Source organism: Cololabis saira, chromosome 10 (genome assembly GCF_033807715.1).
Source record: "Cololabis saira isolate AMF1-May2022 chromosome 10, fColSai1.1, whole genome shotgun sequence".
NCBI classification, from domain to species: Eukaryota; Metazoa; Chordata; class Actinopteri; order Beloniformes; family Belonidae; genus Cololabis; species Cololabis saira.
Genome location: NC_084596.1, coordinates 5,238,325 through 5,259,195, shown reverse-complemented (window position 1 = coordinate 5,259,195; position 20,871 = coordinate 5,238,325). Strand labels below are relative to the sequence as shown.

The following is a 20,871-nucleotide window of genomic DNA, read 5'->3' as shown; positions in this document are numbered from 1 at the left end:
ATACAATCCAAGTCAAATACAGTGTTACAAAAGTAATCTGCAAATTAAATGGTGAATTAAACCAATTTGAAAATTCTATGATTCTATGCCTTCATTCAGGCTTAGAATGATAGAACAAACTATATTTCTCCATTTCTACGTCTCCTCCAAAAGGAGAGCTTCTCACTTCTCAGCCTGCAGCCGCTCGTAAACCGGAGTACGCTTTCACACACACACAGACACACAGCTTCAGCCGTTTGTATTATTTTAACAAAACCTTCGACAGAGAAGCTCATACGAATTTAAACTTTTTACCTCTTAACATATTATCTTAGAATATCCAAATATATTCTAACATGTTTCTTCTATTCAACCCCTAACTAATATTTTGTGCTACAGGCAGACCCAAACAGCCCCTCCTCTCTCTTGGAGGAACAGGCTGCATCTCCAAGCACCATAAAATCTGCTTAAGCAGATCATGATCTGACTGAGGACTTTTACGTATCTCACCTTTTTGTCTTGATTCAATTTTTCATTTTAACGCACAACTATGAGGTCAATAGAATCATATTTCTTTTTCTCTTAAAATGACAGAAACATTCAGCTGTTTACAACGTGTCATGAATACACACACACAGAGAGTGTCTCTCACAAACACACACAGAGACACACACACAGAGCTGCAGCTTGTCACACAGACACAGAGAGTCACACCCAGCTGCAGCCCCCACTTCTCCCCATCTTCACGTAGCTTTCTTTACCTTTTTCTTTCTTGCTAAACCTTGTCCCGTTTTGGACATTTAATCAGTTTTCTTTTAGTCTTAAATTAGTCCATTTACTTCTTTTTAAGTTTTGTGTATTATTATTTAGCAAGATTTGTCTCCATTTTCTTAAGTTTGAGGACGTCTCCCCATCAATTAAGCATCTTTTGAGATTCTTTAAGCATAAGTTTCAGCTTAACCACGCCTCTGCTATTTTTCGTCAGTTATTTTCCTTCCTAAGTTTCTCTCAGAACACAAGTTTCCTTTTTCAACAGTTTGGTTTTAGCCTGATATTTTAGTGAACAATTTAAATTTTTCCTCTCAATTTTGAAAACCCCAAACATTGAACAGACAGTTTTCCTGTCATAAACATCAGACAAACATTAGACAAACAATAGACAAGACGAATATTAAACAAAACCCATTAAAAAATCATTCCAAAGAAACCTCTTCTTGTTATTCTGTCGGGTCCGAAACCCCCGTGTTGGCCTTACGCACTGCCCCAGGCATAGTATTTTTAGAGGCCCCTATGCCTTCTATAAAAATCGTGTCCCCGACCTGCTGCCAATCACCTCTTTCACTAACCTTCTTGTTAGCACACAGAATTTCACTCGTATTTTACACAAAAATACTTCAATACCCCAGGTATTAAGTAAGAGGAGTTTTCTCACCAGTCTCCAAGTGCTTTCCCCTGGCTGGGAAATCTCGTCGTCTGGACTCTGGAACAGCGCAGACCAAATCTGGGCCCGTTCCCTAAAGTCGGAAACGCTGTCGACAGATTTTTAGATGCCCTCCTTTGACCGTACGCCGTTCCATCGCCAGAACTTGAGATCCCGGGTTTCTATGCACCAAATGTTAGGTTAAAAAGTCATCAACATACATTAATTAACTTAGAAAAAGACACCGGAGACTTATGGAATGATTTTCAATGGCCTTCTGCAGAAGGTTGGAGAGGAATCCTGAGAAGCTTTAGGCAACACGGCCCTTCTCTTAGCTCGTCAGAACTTCTCTCAACTGGCTGTCTGCAGAGCTGGCGCTTTTATTCAGCACGGAGGACAGGAAAAACCATATTTGGTAGATAACAGACGTTGGGGGTGAAAGACACCCAATAGTAAATAGTTGAATGGACAATAGACAGAAACAGATGGTCAAATAGATCAGATGATGGTTGAAAGGTCACACATGTGAAACTTAAACTTTAAAGAAACACAAAAGGTCAAAAGGGTCAAATGCCTCCCGGAACTAAAACAGGACCTCTTTTAGAGGTTTGAACAGATGGTTCTAAAGACAATGGGGTATTTGTTGGACATCTCAAACTCAGGAAGGGCTTCGCTGTCATCTGTTAACATGTGATAACCAACAGTCAGCTTAAAGTAAACCTCGGACAGATGTGTCCATCTGACAATGGTTCAGTTGACCAACCAGGAAGTCAGCAGTTTTAACCTCCTGAGTATCAAAGCATGTCACGATAAACAGGCAGTTTTCTGATTCTGATTCTTCACAGTTTCACAATGAAACACTTGGATTAATCTCACAAGATTAACTTTAGTTATTGATCAAATACTTATTTTCAACTATAATTTGCAAATACATTCTTTAAAAATCAGCCAATGTGATTTTCTGATTTTTTTATTTATTTTTTTTTCATTTTGTTTCTCATAGTTGAAATATATCTGTGATGAAAATTACAGGCCTCTCCTATCTTGTTAAGTGGGAGAACTTGCACAACTGGTGGTCTGACTAAATACTTTTTGCCCTCTATGATTAGATTTGTGTTCATTAAACAACCTCAGAAATGTCAGAAAATGCTCTGTGGTGCAATGGTAGCGCGTCTGACTCCAGATCAGAAGGTTATGTGTTCGACTCACATCAGGGTCAGAATGAACATTCAGTTTTGTTTTATCCATCCTCACGAGTTCACCAACCAGACTAACTTTAGCTGCAACAGAAAACTTTGATATGTACCTGGAATTGTTCAAATCTGCATGATCACGATCAAGTTGTCGTCCTTCACGCACACATTAATTCTGGTGCACTCACATTTCTGAGGTTTTGTCCAATGGCGACACTCACTGGGGATGCAGTGAAGTCCAACATATGAGGAAAAGTGACTTCAACAACAAGTTCACCATCACACGTGAAGGACACGACAGTCTCCACATCACCAGATAAGTTACACTCGAGTCGAAATGCAACAATTTCACAATCAACCACATTAACCACCAAAAACTAAAGGTTGGTACAAAATGATGTATACTGCAAATCCCAGCGTCAGCCTTGGCTCTGGTAGAGGAACCTGCTGATGGCAGGATGCAGTACGGAGTGAGTCTTTAGGGACCACTCTGATCTGCTGGTCCAGGATGAAGACTGGATCATCAGATGATTTTATTCCATGCAAGGATTCACAATTAAATCCATGCACTCTTTGTACACGAGACGCCAGGTGCTGGAAGTCAACCTGGCCTTGCAGCAGAAGATGCTAAAACATCCAAATGAGGTTCTGGAGAGACATGTTCCTGATCACTAAAGATTCAAAACTGTTCTCACAGATCTCATCACCGCACTGGTGTTCAAATAAAATGAAGACTAGAGGAAAAGTGCATTGTACACTAAACTAGTTTCAGAAGTCACAAGAAAGTGGGACATGTGTCCTACAACGTTTCATTAGGATTCAGAGGGTTCTCCATTCAATCAGAAATGTTCGGCCTGATTCAAAAGTAACAGTGAGGATTTCTTTCAGATTACCTCCATCAATAACAAAGTTTATAAGGATATGAACACTGGATTATCATAAACGTTGTTATCTGGAAGGACTTGCCTAATATAACCTCTCTGAACAGCTTGGTACAGAGATTTTTGTGCAATAGGCCACTCAGACTTCAGCGGTAGCCTTTGAAAAGTTCTTCACGCCCTCCATGAAATAACAGGATCCTTCAGTCCTTAGTTATTCTGTTTTTAGGTACAATCTTTTGGAAAAAAACAGTGTTCAATATTGTGGAGAAACTTTCTATTTATCACCGTTAGCATGTGTGGCCCCAGTAGTTTCTGGTAAGAGAAATCACCATGGAGACGAGGTAACTGAGAAGTTACCTCGTTAGAGAGACAACTCTGTACAGTCACATCTGAAACAAACATCAAGTTGTTGGTTATTTTTCTAGTAAGTCTAGTGTGACATATATGTCAAAGAGGGAGCAGATTTAGAAGAGACTTTTAACATCACTGAAACATTGTTGTGATGTTAAAGATAATATGAAACTATGGGATTCAAACCCATACGTGCAGAACACAATGGATTAGCAGTCCTTCACCTTAAACTCTCGGTTTAGTACTCTGCTATAAATAAGCAAGCATGTGAGAAATACTGCCAGAACCAGCAGTGAGAGATATGTGATCTTTCAGGCATCTCAAGACATTTGAGTTTAAAGGCTCTGCTGGGATTTGAACCCGGATCTCCTGTTTACAAGACAGGCACTTTGACCAACTAAGCCACAGGGCCTCCATGAAGAACCCATTGAGATAAGCAGGTAGTTCCAGTTCCAGTTCTGCTCCTCCTGTGTTCCATCTGCCCTGATTGTCCGCACCTGTGTCTCGTTATCCCCGGTGTCTCGTTATCCCCGGTGTATATCAGGGGTCCGTTTCACAAAGCAGGTTTAGTGAAAACTCTGAGTCTGTTAACCCTGAAATGAGGGAAACTCTGAGTTTTCCGTTTCACAAAGGGAGGTAACTCAAACCAGAGAAAGAGAGGTAACTCTAGCCTGTTTCACAAAGAGAGGTAACTTAAGCTCTGGGTCAGTTACCGTAGTAACAGACGCTCTGAATCTAACCTGGTCAGTTACCGTAGTAACAGACTCTCTGAACCTAACCTGGTCAGTTACCGTAGTAACAGACGCTCTGAACCTAACCTGGTCAGTTACCGTAGTAACAGACTCTCTGAACCTAACCTGGTCGGGACCAGGTTTATATGAATGAACCTGGAGTTTCTCTCCGTCTCCTCCCTCAGTGGCGTCAATTCAGCCAATGGGTCTTTACGCAATACACATCTGTTTTCTGCACCACGGACAGCAAGCGGCAGAGTTAGAGAGCAGAAAAGGCTTATCTAACAAACGCAATTTAACTCGTTCACTTTATTCACTATGTCAACAATATCACAGGGACATCCAGGTTTAACTTCAAACAGTTAAAGTCCAAATGCAAAAAGGAGAGGGAGAGTAAAAAAAAAGTCAAATATTTCCCTTAAACAGATGTATAAGAGGATTTATATCTTACTTTGAGATGAACTTGCATAATTAATCCATCAGTGGCTACAGCCTCGTTAATATCTTCTGGACCCATCACTTGCATTCTTTCTTTTTTTTATTTCGTGGTTGTCTGCTTCCTTTTCATTTTTGTAAGTTAGTAACACTGCAGAGCTACGAGATTGATAGCGACCACTGTCGTCAGGGACGCTGGGACATTTCAAGATATGAGGGGGGTACAAGTGTTGGGATAGATAATACCTACTGAAATCCATCATGTTGTTCTGATATGCATTTGTAGTTATTTTATATGTATGAAGTAATAGAATACATCAATACAAATAGATGCAGAGTAATTCCATAAATGTATTTAAAAAAAAACATTTACATTCTCCCTTGAAGCCGAGGTGTGGCAGCTGCCGTACCCAATTGACGGCCCTGATCTAAATGACAATAAAATGTCTTTTTTTTTTCTGAAATATGCTCTCATACTCGCCATATGCACGTATTAACGCTTCTAACTCCAGTGGCGTGAAGTATGTGGATCTTCAGATGCAAACTAATGTTTCCTCAAAGGGATTTTGTAAATTGAAAAGATAAATAAAGTTAAAAAGAAAAAAAAGAAAAAGTATGTCGCTCTTTTGTGTCGCCGGTTGCCACGGTGAATCCTTATATCAGCGCTCTACTGATGATGGCTTTTTATTTCCCTCACGCTCGCGCTTAACTCCCGGTGAAACTACTTAGAGTTGAGTAAATTACCTCAAATCCGCTGTTCTGGAACCGAAAACTCAGAGTTTCCGATCTCAGAGTAGATCAACTAAGAGTTCAGGATTAGACTCAGAGTTTGTTGAACCTGCTTTGTGAAACGGACCCATGGGGCCTCATGTACTAAGAGTGCGTGGATTTCAACGTGAATCCGTTCGTGGAATTAACAAGACCGCAAAAATTCATATGTACAAAGCTGTGCGTACGCCCAAATCCACGCAGGTTTCTCTGTACATCCCAATCAGCGTGGATTTGAGCGCACATGCGGGAGCACAACACTCCGCCCCGTCTCCTCCCTCAAATATATGTTTGAATATGATATGAAGATAATTATCCATTAAAAACCGCTCATCCTAACAAGAAAATGCTCTGAGCTGGAATAAATAATTCATTTTGGGGCATTTAGGGGTGTCGGACTCCGGTCCTCGAGGGCCGGTGTCCCTGCAGGTTTTAGATGTTTCCCTGCTTCATTGCACCATGATACAAGTGACTGTGTCATCAACAGAACTATCCAGACTTTGATGACAAGTTGGTGATGATGATTAATTAGAATCAGGTGTGTTAAAGCAGGGAAACATCTAAAACATGCAGGACACCGGCCCTTCTGGGATTCAGTTTGACGCCTAAATTATGGTGTTCTTTGCTTTGCGTTGCGTTCGGTGAAGAGTTGTGGTTTTATTATGATCGTACGGGTTTGTTAATGTTTATGGGCAGCGTTAGTGCATCAATACACTCTGCTTTTCTTGTTTGTATTTTAAGAACCGACACCAGAATTTTTGGTGGATGAAAAACGGCTCCTCGTTCTGCTTTATTGTCATGCATATTATATACTAACGGATTAAGACCAATGTACACGTTTATTGAGTCTTACACATTATGGATGTCCGCGATCACCTCTCTCATAAGTATAACAATGTGAACAAAATACATTTATATTTAAAACATGAAGCATTACGATCTGATTCCTCTGCTGCAGAAATAAAGACAATTTTTGCCGACGGGATTATCGAGGTGCAAACGTGAGAAATAAAGAGCAAAGTTGCTGTAACTCGGAGTGTTTCATCCGCAGGAGGAGAGACAGGTGTCGTGCCAAAAAGTGATTGAAGGCCAAATACAGTTAATGAAAGGTTGTTTCTGCCTAAATATGACTTGATCTCATTCTTGAGCTTCATAATCTGAAAATCTGACGGTTTAGCGCTCTCGCTCCACGGGCTGCTGTGCGCGCTCCCGCGGCCACAAATCAGAAGAAATCAGATTCTGGCAGGCAATCACTTTTTGGCACAACACCGGTTTTTGCTTCAAAATTAATTTTAATGTATTTCTGTCCAGACACAGTTATGGGATGTTTAGGGTCTGGCTTTTATCTCCAGTAGTCCTCCCATACGGTCGTCATGGTGACAGATGTCCGACCTGCAGCTCCAGCTGAAGCATCATGTTGGTCTGAATCGGAGCAGCTGGTCCAGTTCAGGGCAGAGATCCAGAAGATCCTCTTGGTACCTGAACCAGCTGATGGTCCAGTCTTAGTCCTGGACCAGCAGGTCAGTTTGGTCCCTGAAGACTCGCTCCTGATCCTGCATCAGCAGGTTCCTCTAACGGAGCCAAAGCTCCATCAGGATTTGCAGGTTCCATCGTTGAGCTCCTTTAGTTGTTTGTTCAGATCATGTGGTTGATTGTGAGATTGTTGCAGCTCCACTCTTGTGTAATTTATCTGGTGATGTCGGGACTGTCGTGTCCTTCACGTGGTCGTGAACTTATTGTTGACGTTAAATTTCCTCATATTCTGCACTTCACTGCATCACCAGTGAGTGTCGCCAACGGGCAGAACCTCAGAAAAGTGCGTACAAAAGCCTTAATGTGTGAGAGAAGGACCGCAGCTTTCTACGTTCACGTCATTCTTTGTACATCCGACCGTGAGCGTAGAAAGTGGCGTACGCACGTTTTTTGTGCGCCGCACTCTTAGTACATGAGGCCCCAGGTCTGATGCTCGACATCTGAGATACCGAGGTCTCGCATGAAACCTTTTTTTGTCTTTCCTCCATTTGTTTTTTTTTATTTGATAGGTTGATATTAATCTTGAAAAGGATCAGGTTGTTTCTTTACAGTCAGGAACTGTGGTCATCAGATAATCACCTGAACAGGGACTTGAACCCTGGACCCTCAGATTAAAAGTCTGATGCTCTTCCAGCTGAGCTACTCAGGTCACAGCCTGACTGTTTTCTTTCCTCTTTTTTCACGTTTTTACAAATATAAGTCATTTGAGAGGTTTTGAAAAGTCCTGGGGCCTTATGTACTAAGAATGCGGCGCACAAAAAACGTGCGTACGCCACTTTCTACGCTCACGGTCGGATGTACAAAGAATGACGTGAACGTAGAAAGCTGCGGTCCTTCTCTCACACATTAAGGCTTTTGTACGCACTTTTCTGAGGTTCTGCCCGTTGGCGACACTCACTGGTGATGCAGTGAAGTGCAGAATATGAGGAAACTTAACGTCAACAATAAATTCACGACCACGTGAAGGACACGACAATCCCGACATCACCAGATAAATTACACAAGAGTGGAGCTGCAACAATCTCACAATCAACCACATGATCTGAACAAACAACTAAAGGAGCTCAACGATGGAAGCTGCAAATCCTGATGGAGCTTTGGCTCCGTTAGAGGAACCTGCTGATGGGAGGATCAGGAGCGAGTCCTGCAGGGACCACACCGATCTGCTGGTCCAGGACTAAGACTGGACGATCAGCTGGTTTAGGTACCAAGAGGATCCTCCTGGATCTCTGCCCTGAACTGGACCAGCTGCTCCGGTTCAGACCAACATGATGCTTCAGCTGGAGCTGCTGCAGGTCGGACATCTCTGTCACCATGACGACCGTATGGGAGGACTACTGGAGATAAAAGCCAGACCCTAAACATCCCATAACTGTGTCTGGACAGAAATACATTAAAATTAATTTTGAAGCAAAAACCGGTGTTGTGCCAAAAAGTGATTGCCTGCCAGAATCTGATTTCTTCTGATTTGTGGCCGCGGGAGCGCGCACAGCAGCCCGCTGAGCGAGAGCGCTAAACCGTCAGATTTCAGATTATGAAGCTCAAGAATGAGATCAAGTCATATTTAGGCAGAAACAACTTTTCATTAACTGTATTTGGCCTTCAATCACTTTTTGGCACGACACCTGTCTCTCCTCCTGCGGATGAAACACTCCGAGTTACAGCAATTTTGCTCTTTATTTCTCACGTTTGCACCTCGATAATCCCGTCGGCACAAATTGTCTTTATTTCTGCAGCAGAGGAATCAGATCGTAATGCTTCATGTTTTAAATATAAATGTATTTTGTTCACATTGTTATACTTATGAGAGTGGTGATCGCGGACATCCATAATGTGTAAGACTCAATAAACGTTACATTGGTCTTAATGCGTCAGCATGACAATAAAGCAGAACGAGGAGCCGTTTTTCATCCACCAAAAATTCTGGTGTCGGTTCTTAAAATACAAACAAGAAAAGCAGAGTGTAATGATGCACTAACGCTGCCCATAAACATTAACAAACCCGTACGATCATAATAAAACCACAACTCTTCACGGAACGCAACGCAAAGCAAAGAACACCATAATGTAGGTGTCAAAGTGAATCCCAGAAGGGCCGGTGTCCTGCATGTTTTAGATGTTTCACTGCTTTAACACACCTGATTCTAATTAATCATCGTCACCAACTTGTCATCAAAGTCTGGATAGTTGTGTTGATGACACAGTCACTTGTATCATGGTGCAATGAAGCAGGGAAACATCTAAAACCTGCAGGGACATCGGCCCTCGAGGACCGGAGTCCGACACCCCTAAATGCCCCAAAATGAATTATTTATTCCAGCTCAGAGCATTTTCTTGTTAGGATGAGCGGTTTTTAATGGATAATTATCTTCATATCATATTCAAACATATATTTGAGGGAGGAGACAAGGTGGAGTGTTGTGCTCCCGCATGTGCGCTCAAATCCACGCTGATTGGGATGTACAGAGAAACCTGCGTGGATTTGGGCGTACGCACAGCTTTGTACATATGAATTTTTGCGGTCTTGTTAATTCCACGCACGGATTCACGTTGAAGTCCACGCACTCTTAGTACATGAGGCCCCTGGAGGAACTTTCAGTGGTTGTTCCTCCTAAACATGACAGGAAATGCTGCTCAATTCTGCTTTAAACTTTGCAGGTTTTTCTTCCATTGAAGTCTTTCTGTCTGGAAAAAGTCAGTCTTCAGTTTTCCAGCATTTGTAGTAAAAATGTTTTAAAAACTGGGCTAAGATAGTTTATATTTTTATTTATACCACTACAGTCACTCTATTGTAAATTGTTTTGACATTCGTATATTTATATATTTTTTGTACATAACGAGACATGCCCTGTTCATTTTATTCTATTTTATTTCTTATTCTATTTGATATTTTCAACGTCTTGCTGCTCAGTTGTCTTGCAATTGCCCCTCGGGGATAAATAAAGTTTTCTGAATCTGAATCTGAATCTGAATCTGAATCTAATCAGAAAAACATCATTTTCTGAAACAGAAAATCATAATTTTCTGTTTAGCTAAATGTGTTTAAACAGAAAATCATAATTTTGTGTTTAGCCCAGCGTCTTTATTAGGGATCAAAGTTAAACAGACCAGAGTGTCTACAATCCTGACAGTTTTCGGGTTCTGTAACAATGTGGAACGGACATTCATTCAAAATTAGATAGATGAATAAACACTTAAATTATGAAATATTCAATTAAGGAAATTAATATGACAATGACATAAATACAACATTAAGTTAAACTATATTAATTGATGCTCCCACATCCAGCAGGAAGAACTTTACACATCATGTAAAAGGGGGCAAAAAGGCCCTCGTCAGAAGAAAGAAAGAAAGAAAGAAAGAAAGAAAGAAAGAAAGAAAGAAAGAAAGAAAGAAAGAAAGAAAGAAAGAAAGAAAAAAAAGAAAGAAAGAAAGAAAGAAAGAAAGAAAGAAAGAAAGAAAGAAAGAAAGAAAGAGTAAAGAATCAAGAATAAAGAATTATTCCTACAGATACAATAGGGCCTTCACACTGTAAGTGCTCGGGCCCTAATTAAAGCTGCAAGCAGCGATGAACGTTCCTCCACCCTTGTGCACGTTCAGGCTGCAGTGGAAGCTTGTATGACTTGATGTAGATTCTTCAGGCCTGGACATTTAGCAGATGAAACCACCCACGACTCTCTATGTCAAACAGTTTGCATAACCCATGTCTTATAATAAAGCACCTGATATATTTTACAAAAAACAGTAACAACATGTTTTGATGACATTGATAGTTCAACCATGGTGGTGAAATGGAGAAATGACATGTAGCTTCATAAGACAAGAAAATCACATTGAAGGTTTCTTAACCAAACTTAATTCAAACATTCAATTCTTAAAGTTATAGAGCCTTCAGAGAGTTAGATCTGGTCTCCTAACTCACATTCATTCTTTAGAGGACACTTTGGTTTAGCTACCCTCACGAAGGGTACGGAGTTCAATAATACAGTGATTCTTAACCATAGGGCCGCGGCCCACACTTGGGCCGCGAGCGCCATCTAGTGGGCCGCAAAATTCTGTTTTGTACGTTTGGGCCACGGGGGCCGCGGGACTGCATAGCAACTCCCGACCAAATGAGGAGAAGACACTCAGCTAGCTGTACGTGTAATAGTAAGAGAAATGGTGTGTATTTACAGAGTAAATCCTTCATTTTGCACAGAGTAGGTTTAATCCGCCAGGATCAGGGATCGATTACTTGGGTCTGCGCCCAGAGCGAGCGAGCGCGGCGTGATCATTTATCCTGAAGCGTCCCCGCGGCCGGGGAGGTCGGTGCTGCTCGGGCGGCGGCTCCGTCGTTACTGCTGAAGGATTGTATTGTAGATGTAGATGCGTGGGCTGACGTGTCTGCTGGACTGGACTGTTCGAGCTTTTGCAAAAGCATCGGATAGTGACTCGGCTGCAGCGCGACCAGAGAGCTGCGGGCTCTGGCCACGCTGCAGCTGATCAGGCTCGGATGAAACCCGACACGCGCAGTCCTGACAACTTATTAATGTAAATAACTTAAAGTAAAATCAAAATAAGTTTTGTTCCCGCTCTATTTTTAAATATGCACACTTGTATGCTTGTGTGTGTTGTAAGGCAGCACGCCGTGTGTGTGTTTAAATCCAGAAATGACACAAAACTGAAGGTGCGCCTTTCCACACGGCGCCCGTATGGTCAACAAAATACGGTAATTAGCTTGACTCTATATACAGAGATGAGAAGCGTAACAGGTGGAAAGGAAAGTTCAACCCAGAATGGACAGATTCATCCTGGTTCAGTCTTCACACTGGGACAAAACCAGTGTCTCATACGTTCAGAGACCGTGGCGTTCAAAGTGCGAAAGTGAAGCGCCACTGAAACAAAACACAAAGTTTTTCATCAAACATTTTCACTCAAGTCTGAACTGAAGTCACAGAAAATAAGCTGACCATCTTAAAACATCCTGCCCATGATTGGGTCCAGATACAGCTGTGAGGCAGCTTTCTCCATAATGAACATGATTAAAACTAAATATCGTTCCAGGTTCACCAATGAGCACCTTCTCATGTGCATGAGAACCTGACACCATCCAGCCCAGATTTAAAATCCTGACAGGAGAAGTTAGAGCTCAGTTCTCTCACTGAACGACACAGAAAGGTGGGGCATAAGATTAAGGGGAAGAAAGAGAAATTGCAAAACTGTTCAATTGTTAAGATGTGTTTATATTCATTTATTATAAAAATGTGTTGAGACAATTGACAAAGAAAAGGGGAAATTCAAACTGCTGGTAGAGAAATAAAATAGCATTTGAAAAATAAAATTAAATCTATTTTATTTTTAAGATAAAAAAATATGTGTAATTCAAGTTACACATGTTAATGGGCAAATATGTACTTTTTATATATATATATATATATATAGTTTTATAGTTTTATATATAGTATTCAAGTTTTAGTTGAATACCCCTGCTATACAGTGTTAATATTTAATGGGCCCCGGGCCACTCTGTACTGAAAAAATTGGGCCCCAAGGTCATAAAGGTTAAGAACCCCTGCAATAATACACACAGTATTTCTTCATCTTTCATCATCACGAATTGGAGGAGTATCCCACCATGTGGCACGAGTGAAGAACAGCAAAGCATTAAAGTCATAAAACCGACTTGAATATAATTGGTATAATTGATCACATACTGGCAGAATTGAAGCCTGAATTATCATTTTAAAATATAAAATTATAAAATATAAAATATTCCAGCAAAAATCAGAACAACTTTAAGTCTTGAGTTATTCAAATGTAATGACAACATCAGATCTTTGCTGGAACACACAAGACCTGCTTTAACTGAACCTTTTCAGGGCAGGTAACCATATATGGTAAGTATAAAAGTTACCATCCTTCATAGCTCTGTTACTTCACATAAAGCCAGGACAGTAGTGGAACAGGTTTGTGTACTAAATATATCACAGTGAGGTGAAATAAAGCTGCTCCAGAGGTAGAATAACTTGTTGTGTCAACAGGGTTTTTATAACAAGTTGAAGACGTGTGTTGAGGGCCCTGTGGCTTAGTTGGTCAAAGCATCGGTCTTGTAAACAGGAGATCCTGGGTTCAAATCCCAGCAGAGCCTTTAAACTGAGAATTAAGAATATGTAATGATAAAAAACACAGGCTTTGTGGAAAATTGTATTCAATGTCTGGTCTTCCACAAGGTTGGTTAAAGATGTCACCTTCTCCCCTGTTTGGTACACTAATGCTTAGTACATTTAGCCTCTCAATTAAGTGGGATTTTGTTCTTTACTTCCTTGTTTTGTCTGCAGAAAATAAAAGGCTTCCAGAGCTGGGCCTTAAAGTGGAAATTAAGGCTCCCCTCACCAACACCAACATTTTATAAAATGATTCTAAATGCTAGGGAGAATAAAAGCTTACCCTTAAATATGAACTCTGCTAATATTAGTCTTTTATTAAAACCGGACAAGGATCCCTTGCTCCCATCGAGCTACCGCCCAATTTCATTGATAAATGTAGACCTTAAAATAATTAGCAAGGCCATTACTGAACGTCTGAAAAGAGTCACCCCTTCTATTATACATCCGGATCAAACAGGCTTCATTAAAGGTAGACATTCGTCTACTAATATTCGCAGATTATTAAATATTATAGACTATTCGAGTATCAATAAACAGGAGACTACTATTATATCCTTAGACGCGGAAAAAGCATTTGATAAGGTAAATTGGAAGTTTCTATTGGCAACTTTGCATAAATTTGGATTTGGCGAATCTTTCATTGACTGGATAAAAATATTATACAGCTCTCCCAAGGCACGTGTAAGGACAAATGATCAAATCTCTACAAGTTTTACCTTGCAAAGAGGCACTAGACAGGGTTGCCCTCTCTCTCCCTCATTATTTGCAATATTTATTGAACCTTTAGCAGCAGCTATTAGACAAAATCAAAATATTAAAGGTATACAATGTAAAATATTAGAGCACAAAATAAGTCTTTATGCGGATGACGTACTCCTCTTCCTCCAGAACTCACGATCTTCACTATCACAGACAATTGCACTTATAGAGGGATTTTCATCTCTGTCTGATTATTCTATTAATTGGTCTAAATCCACTGTTTTGTGTGTTAACTGCAATTTTAGGAATATAACAAATACTCAATTACAATCAGGGAACATTAGATATTTAGGCATAAACATCTCCCCTAGGCTGTCAGAGTTAATAAAATTAAATCATGTTCAGCTTATAAAGAAAATAGAAGATGATCTTTCCAGATGGAGCTCTCTCCCCATTTCGCTCATGGGTAGAATAGCCACCATTAAAATGATGGTTTTACCAAAAGTAAATTATTTTTTCTCAATGATACCATGCAAACCCCCTCTTTCCTGGTTTAAATCGTTGGACTCATATGTATCAAAATTTCTGTGGAAAAATAAAACTCCACGTATTAGTTTAAAGACATTGCAAAAATCCAAAGAATATGGAGGTTTAGAATTACCTAATTTTCAGTATTACTTCATAGCCAGTAAGTTACAGTATATTGTAAAATGGTCAAAAGATCATCCTTTAGATAGTCAATGGCTGGACTCAGAGCAAGTGTTTTGTAATGAACTAGAAATCTCAGAGTTACCATTTATTAGTCAAAGTATCAAACGTCATCAATGTTTCAAAAGCATTAATATTAGCACAACTTTATCAGCTTGGTGGGAATTTCTTAAAATAGCTAAAATTTCACTTTTTCCATGTGACCGTACACCCATATGGAACAACCCAGACATCGTGAAAAATGATAAAAAGATGGTTAACTTCGTTCAATGGAGAGATCAAGGAATACGGTACTTACAGCACGTAATTGTAGGAGGACAGTTTGTACCTTTCAATACACTTATTGTTCAATACGGAGTTAGCAGGAATACATTTTTAGAGTATCAACAACTTAAGGCAATAATAAATAAAACATACAAAATTAGCCAATTAGATTTACAACTTCCCGCTAAGATAATAGATTTATTGAATCTAAGCACTTTAAAGTTGTTATCAAAACTCTACAGGTTAGTGTCTAAACTGGACGATTCAGTCTCTCTCCCTATCTCTAAGTGGGAGGCGGATCTCTCTCTTAATACCGACCAGTTTTCTTGGTCACAAATATGCTTAAATACGTTTACTATGACTAAAAACCCAAACCTACAACTTATACAGTACAAAGTTCTTCATAGAATACATTATACTGGACAAAGGATGTTCCAGATGGGCTTTGTCACCTCTAATATCTGTTCACAGTGCACAGAGAACACCCCAGATAATTATATGCATGCTTTATGGTTCTGTACACCGGTACAGAGGTTCTGGAAGGAGATTTGTGAGGATTTATCCACATGGATCAACCACAGAATCCCAGTGTGCCCCACGGTATGTATATTAGGTCACCTGGGAGACACTCAAATAGATCCTAATTGGACACACCGGGTTCTCACTGCCTTATGTATCGCAAAGAAAACCATCGGGTCCGGGGAGCGGGCCTCCCCTGACCGGGGGGTGCACGGGCGGGCGCGACGGCGGGGTGGCACCATTCCCAGGTATCTATGTCTTATGTTGTCAGTATGAATGGGAGGATGTTGGACCGTTTCCCCCTCCGTCTGGGGGCTCCGGCGGCGCCGGGGGCGCCCTTGGAGGTACGGTGGGGCCCTTGCCCGGCTCGGGGGGCTGGCCCCCGTCTACTGGACGGCCGGTGGGGGGACGCGGTTGTCTTATCAGGGCCGGCTTTGCTGGTCCTGCTTCCTGGCTTCGGCCTCCGCTCCCCCTCTTGCCCCCCCTACACGATTCATACGTACATAGGCGAAGGGCGGGGGGTCCGGGTCGTGGGGGGCACTGTCCCGCGGGGCCTGGCACTCCCCGCCTCACGGTTTTAACAGCAAAATAGACACTGCACATTCAACACTTTATAAATACACTTGACAAGGACACGTAGTTCGGGAGGGGGGGGGGTCGGTGTCAATCGATGCTTGGCCCTCCCTCCTCCCTGTTTTTATGGCATTAATCACATGCACTCAACACAAGGGGCGGGAGGGGGTCCCACATCACCCGCGTTCCCTCACCGGCCTGGGCCTGGGACGGGTGGGTCGGGTTACCCGGGCCTGGCGGGGCCCGCCGTGCAGCCTGGGGTGCCTTCTGGCGGTGCTGGACCCCCCCGGGGAGGGGGAAACGGTGCGTGATTGTATGTCTGTGTCGGTGAGAATGCGGTATGGAAGGGTCCTGCCATGGAGGATTTGAGCCTCCATTGGCAGGACATCAAAAACTTAATAATTTATCAATATTATATTATACAAAGATGGTTATTATTATTATTATTATTATTAGTATTATTATTAGTATTATTATTATTATTATGTATAGTATATTATATTATTATTAGTATAGGTATCGGATAGGTGAATGGATGAATGAATGGGATGCCTGGGTCTGGGGCCCTCCGTTGTCGGGCCTGCGCGGGTGTCGCCTTGTTGGGGGGTTCCCTCTCTCCGGGCCCGTCTCCGGTCCCCCCCGCTGCCTCTACGGCGGGGCGCCCCTCTGGTCTTGGAGGACCACTTTCGTGGGGGACGGGTGCGCCTGCCCGCGTCGGCGGCCGGGGCGGCTCTGTCTCTCCAGGCAGGCTGGCCCCCTGCCGGGTGGGGGTCGTTGGCCTGAAGGGTGAGGGCCTCCTGGCCGCGTGTCCGGCCCGGACCGGGTGGCCGGGGATTGCCTGGGTCGCGGTCCGCCGCCGCGGGATCCCTGGCTGCTTCTTTCCGCGCCGTGGGGGCCCCGCCCGCGGGCCCCCTCGGCCGCCGCCGGGTGGGGGGGGGGCCTCGCAGGCGGTGGGTTGCCTCCCTCCTACTTCTCCCCTCTGTGGGGTTGCCGGTGGCCTGGGTTCCGGGCTCTTCCTTGTCGGCCTCTGGTCTCGCGGGTGGCGGGGTTGCTCCCCCCCCTCCCCCACTATAGATACACTTCAGGTGGAGCTTTGTTTGGTTTATTACACACACACACACACACACACACACACACACACACACATACACACATATAGTCATTTAGTCACATGCATACACACACACACACACACACACACACACACACACACACACACACACATGCATGATCATATACATACACACACACACACATAGACATACACACTGGCTTGTTCACCTGCATGCTGGCTCTCTAGTTTTTGGGTTTAGGTAGCGGTAGCGATAGCTTAGCTCAGACTGCGATCAGATCTCAAGATTTAGGTCGATTGCTGTTCGTGTTTTGGATGGCTCCGTGCCGGTTTCGTGCTTTGTTTGTGGTTTTTTGTTGCAGATTTCCAGTGCTTGACGTGTGTCTCCGTGTGTTCCTGCTTCCTGGATTGGCAGTGGATGTCGTCACCCCCCCCCCCCACCCCCTCCCCCCCCCCCCAAAAAAAAAAAAAAACACTGGGTTTGTATGTGTATATTTATGTATGTGTACGCATATGTGTGCGTATATATATGTATATATTACATATAGTAATAATGCACATATATACACTTTTGGTTTCTACCGTCATGGTATCAATCAATAATATGTGTGCAGACAAGGTAAAAAAAAAAAAAAAAAAAAGAAATTAAGGCTCCCCATGTTGATATAGGACTGTGCAGCCGAATACATTGGCCAGTTTCATTTCAGTTGAATGTTACATGCTGGGATTATCCTGACATCAACCACATTATATGGATGTTTTCCTTTAACTGTGACAAATTCAGTTTATTCTCCCAGTTTAAACCTGAAACTTTGACAGCCCTAATAAATACACATACTTTGATCTACTTCGAAATCATATTTCTATAGTTTGCCGTCTTGATTAGATTTGTTTTGAGGGGATAAGCTCTGCGACCAACACTCAGACTCTAACTGTTGACGCTGCCATGTTTAAGGGCTGGAATGCCGATAGGAAACCATAACGGAGGAAATAACTCAGTCTCAATCATCCACTTCGTTTGACTGGCATATGCCGCTGCTCTCACTCTGCTGGAGCCGGCAAGCCGGAGTCATTTATTGACAATCATAAATCAAGAACACCTGTGTGACTCCACCCACTTCCGGTTAGTGTGGTCAATACAAGAACATAAACAAAAACATCCAACACCCCCACTTGTTCTTAGGTTGCCAGCACATATCAAATAACAGCCATCATTTCAAACACCAAAAATGAAACATACAAATTTAGCCATTCTGGCTTTGGTTACAGATTTTGTGAAAATGTCTGCCACCATATCTTCTGTTGGACAAAACACAACGGTCACTTTTCCATCGACAAGTGCAGATCTGGGGCCTGTACTACGAAGCAAGTTCAACATATCCAGGATATCTTTTCCTTATCCAGATTCACTAAGCGGGACAATTGCAATCACGCTAAGCGGTCACACGACGGCGGTTATCAACTCGGTATATCAACCCAGGTTTCTCCAATCTGGATATGAGCGCGTGCACATAAAAGGGGCGGTGTTTTCAGCGCATGACCAATCGCAAGCATGGAGAAGTCCGCTGTCAGAGCCGCTTATTTCAGTAGCGAAGAGCAAACAATAATTTTACGGAAATATGATGAGTATAGGCATATAATACAGGCAAAAAGCAACACAGTTGCAGCTGCAAAATGCAGGAAAGACAGCTGGCAAAAGATCGCTGACTGTATAAATGCGTAAATTCATAGGGATATAAACATATATTTGAATATTCTGGGAATCTTAATCTTAAACTGTAAACCATGATCAGCAATATTAAAATAATAAAAGGCTTGCAATATTTCAGTTGATTTGTAATGAATCCAGAATGTATGACATTTTTTTTGTTTTTGTGTTTGCATTACAGAAAATCACAATATTCTAATTTTCTGAGACAGTCTGTATATATTGGTTCTATAACTATTGTTGTTGACCGATAACTTGTGCTGATGCTGTACCAAAGAATTGGGTTTTTTTATTTATTTTATTTAATTTTTTATTTTTTCAGGAGGGGGGTATTTAGTATTTTAAAGTGACTTCTCAGAATGTTCGAGGGACGAAATTGAAAATCCCTTTTTTGCTATCCCCTTACAAATGCATCTTCTTTTTCATTTCTTCTTGATTTATTTATTTAATTGGTATTAGTTTTGGATTGACTGTACATCGGATTTTGGGTGATGATTTGTTTTATTTATTCATTGATTGATTTATTTTTTATTTTCTCCTTTTTTCTTTTTTTCCTTTTTTTTTGGATCGTTCATACAGGTACTCATCAGGGAAAGCAAAGGGGTTTTGGTGGTCCCTGAATACGCGTTCTCTTCAGAGGGATCCTCTCACGATCCGCGCACCAAGCTCCACTGGATTCTCTTCGAAAGGGCATGTCATTTTCCAAGAGAGCTGATTGGTCAGTGGGCGGTGCTTTTATACCCGGCGATCTGTATCTCGAACATAACCTGCTCCGGAGCAGGTTAGCGGTTCAGCATAAGTTACCATGGCGATGTGCCCCGCTAAGAAGTGAACCACCGTCGTAGTCCTGAAAACCCAGGGTTAAACCTGAAGTTACCTCGCTAACCCCAAATCCCGCTTCGTAGTACAGGCCCCTGATAAAGTGATACCTGATATCAATGTGTTTACATCGCTGACGACAGACAGGGTCCTTAGAAAGTGCGATCGTGCCTTGATTGTCCTCATAAACTGTCACAGGTGCATATTTACAGTGATTGTCCATCTCATTCATTAAATTTACAAGATACAAGCTTTCCTGTGTTGTTGCAGCTAAAGCCATGTATTCTGCTTCACATGTGGATAGAGCAACAGTGTGTTGTTTCTTACTCTTCCAGGAAATAATGGGTCCTGTCTTAGATAAACTGAAACAGTAACCAGTCATACTACGTCTGTCGTTCTGGTCTGCCGCCCAGTCTGCAATACTGTATGCTAGAAGTTTTAGATTCTCATCACTTTTCTTGAAAGACATTTCCTGGTCCACAGTGCCTTTCAGATACCTCAACACATGTTTTGCAGCAACCCAGTGTTGTTCTTTGGGTTCAGACAAATATTGTGACAGCTTACTGACAATAAAACTCAGGTCTGGCCTTGTACAGGTCATTACATAGATCAAACTGCCAACTATCATACGGTATCTTTTTGGTTCAACAAGTTCACCTTCATCATCAAATTTCAGTTTACATTCACATGGGGTACACCTTGTTTTACATTGAGTCATGTCAAATCTCTCCAATAACTTTGCAATGCATCTTTTCTGGTTCATCTTTATTTCACCTCCTTTCTGTGTGAAATCAATTCCTAGAAAGTGCTTAAGTTTTCCAAGATCTTTCATTTTAAACTTTGCTCCCAACATTTTCTTCACACTCCTAAGTATCTGATCATCACTCGCTGCAATAATGAGGTCATCAACCCAAATGATCAATATTACCCGTCCATTTTCTGTTTGTTTGTTATAAACACAGTAATCAACTGAATTCTGAACAAAACCATTTTCTGTGAGATAATCATGAAGCATTTTGTTCCAGTTTCTTCCTGACTGTTTAAGACCATAAAGAGATTTATTAAGTCTAA

The 20,871-nt window shown here is 41.8% G+C and overlaps 4 non-coding genes across 4 annotated transcripts; 2 read left to right on the top strand and 2 right to left on the bottom strand.

Moving 5' to 3' along the window:
* The first annotated feature begins 2,546 nt into the window (after nucleotides 1-2,546).
* trnaw-cca (transfer RNA tryptophan (anticodon CCA)) lies at nucleotides 2,547-2,618 on the top strand. Its single transcript has one exon. It is a non-coding gene; the product is annotated as a tRNA-Trp (tRNA).
* A 1,545-nt stretch (nucleotides 2,619-4,163) lies between these two features.
* On the bottom strand, nucleotides 4,164-4,236 carry trnat-ugu (transfer RNA threonine (anticodon UGU)). The gene has a single exon. It is a non-coding gene; the product is annotated as a tRNA-Thr (tRNA).
* A 3,631-nt stretch (nucleotides 4,237-7,867) lies between these two features.
* On the bottom strand, nucleotides 7,868-7,940 carry trnak-uuu (transfer RNA lysine (anticodon UUU)). The gene has a single exon. It is a non-coding gene; the product is annotated as a tRNA-Lys (tRNA).
* Nucleotides 7,941-13,345: 5,405 nt separating this feature from the next.
* On the top strand, nucleotides 13,346-13,419 carry trnat-ugu (transfer RNA threonine (anticodon UGU)). Its single transcript has one exon. It is a non-coding gene; the product is annotated as a tRNA-Thr (tRNA).
* Nucleotides 13,420-20,871: the final 7,452 nt, after the last annotated feature.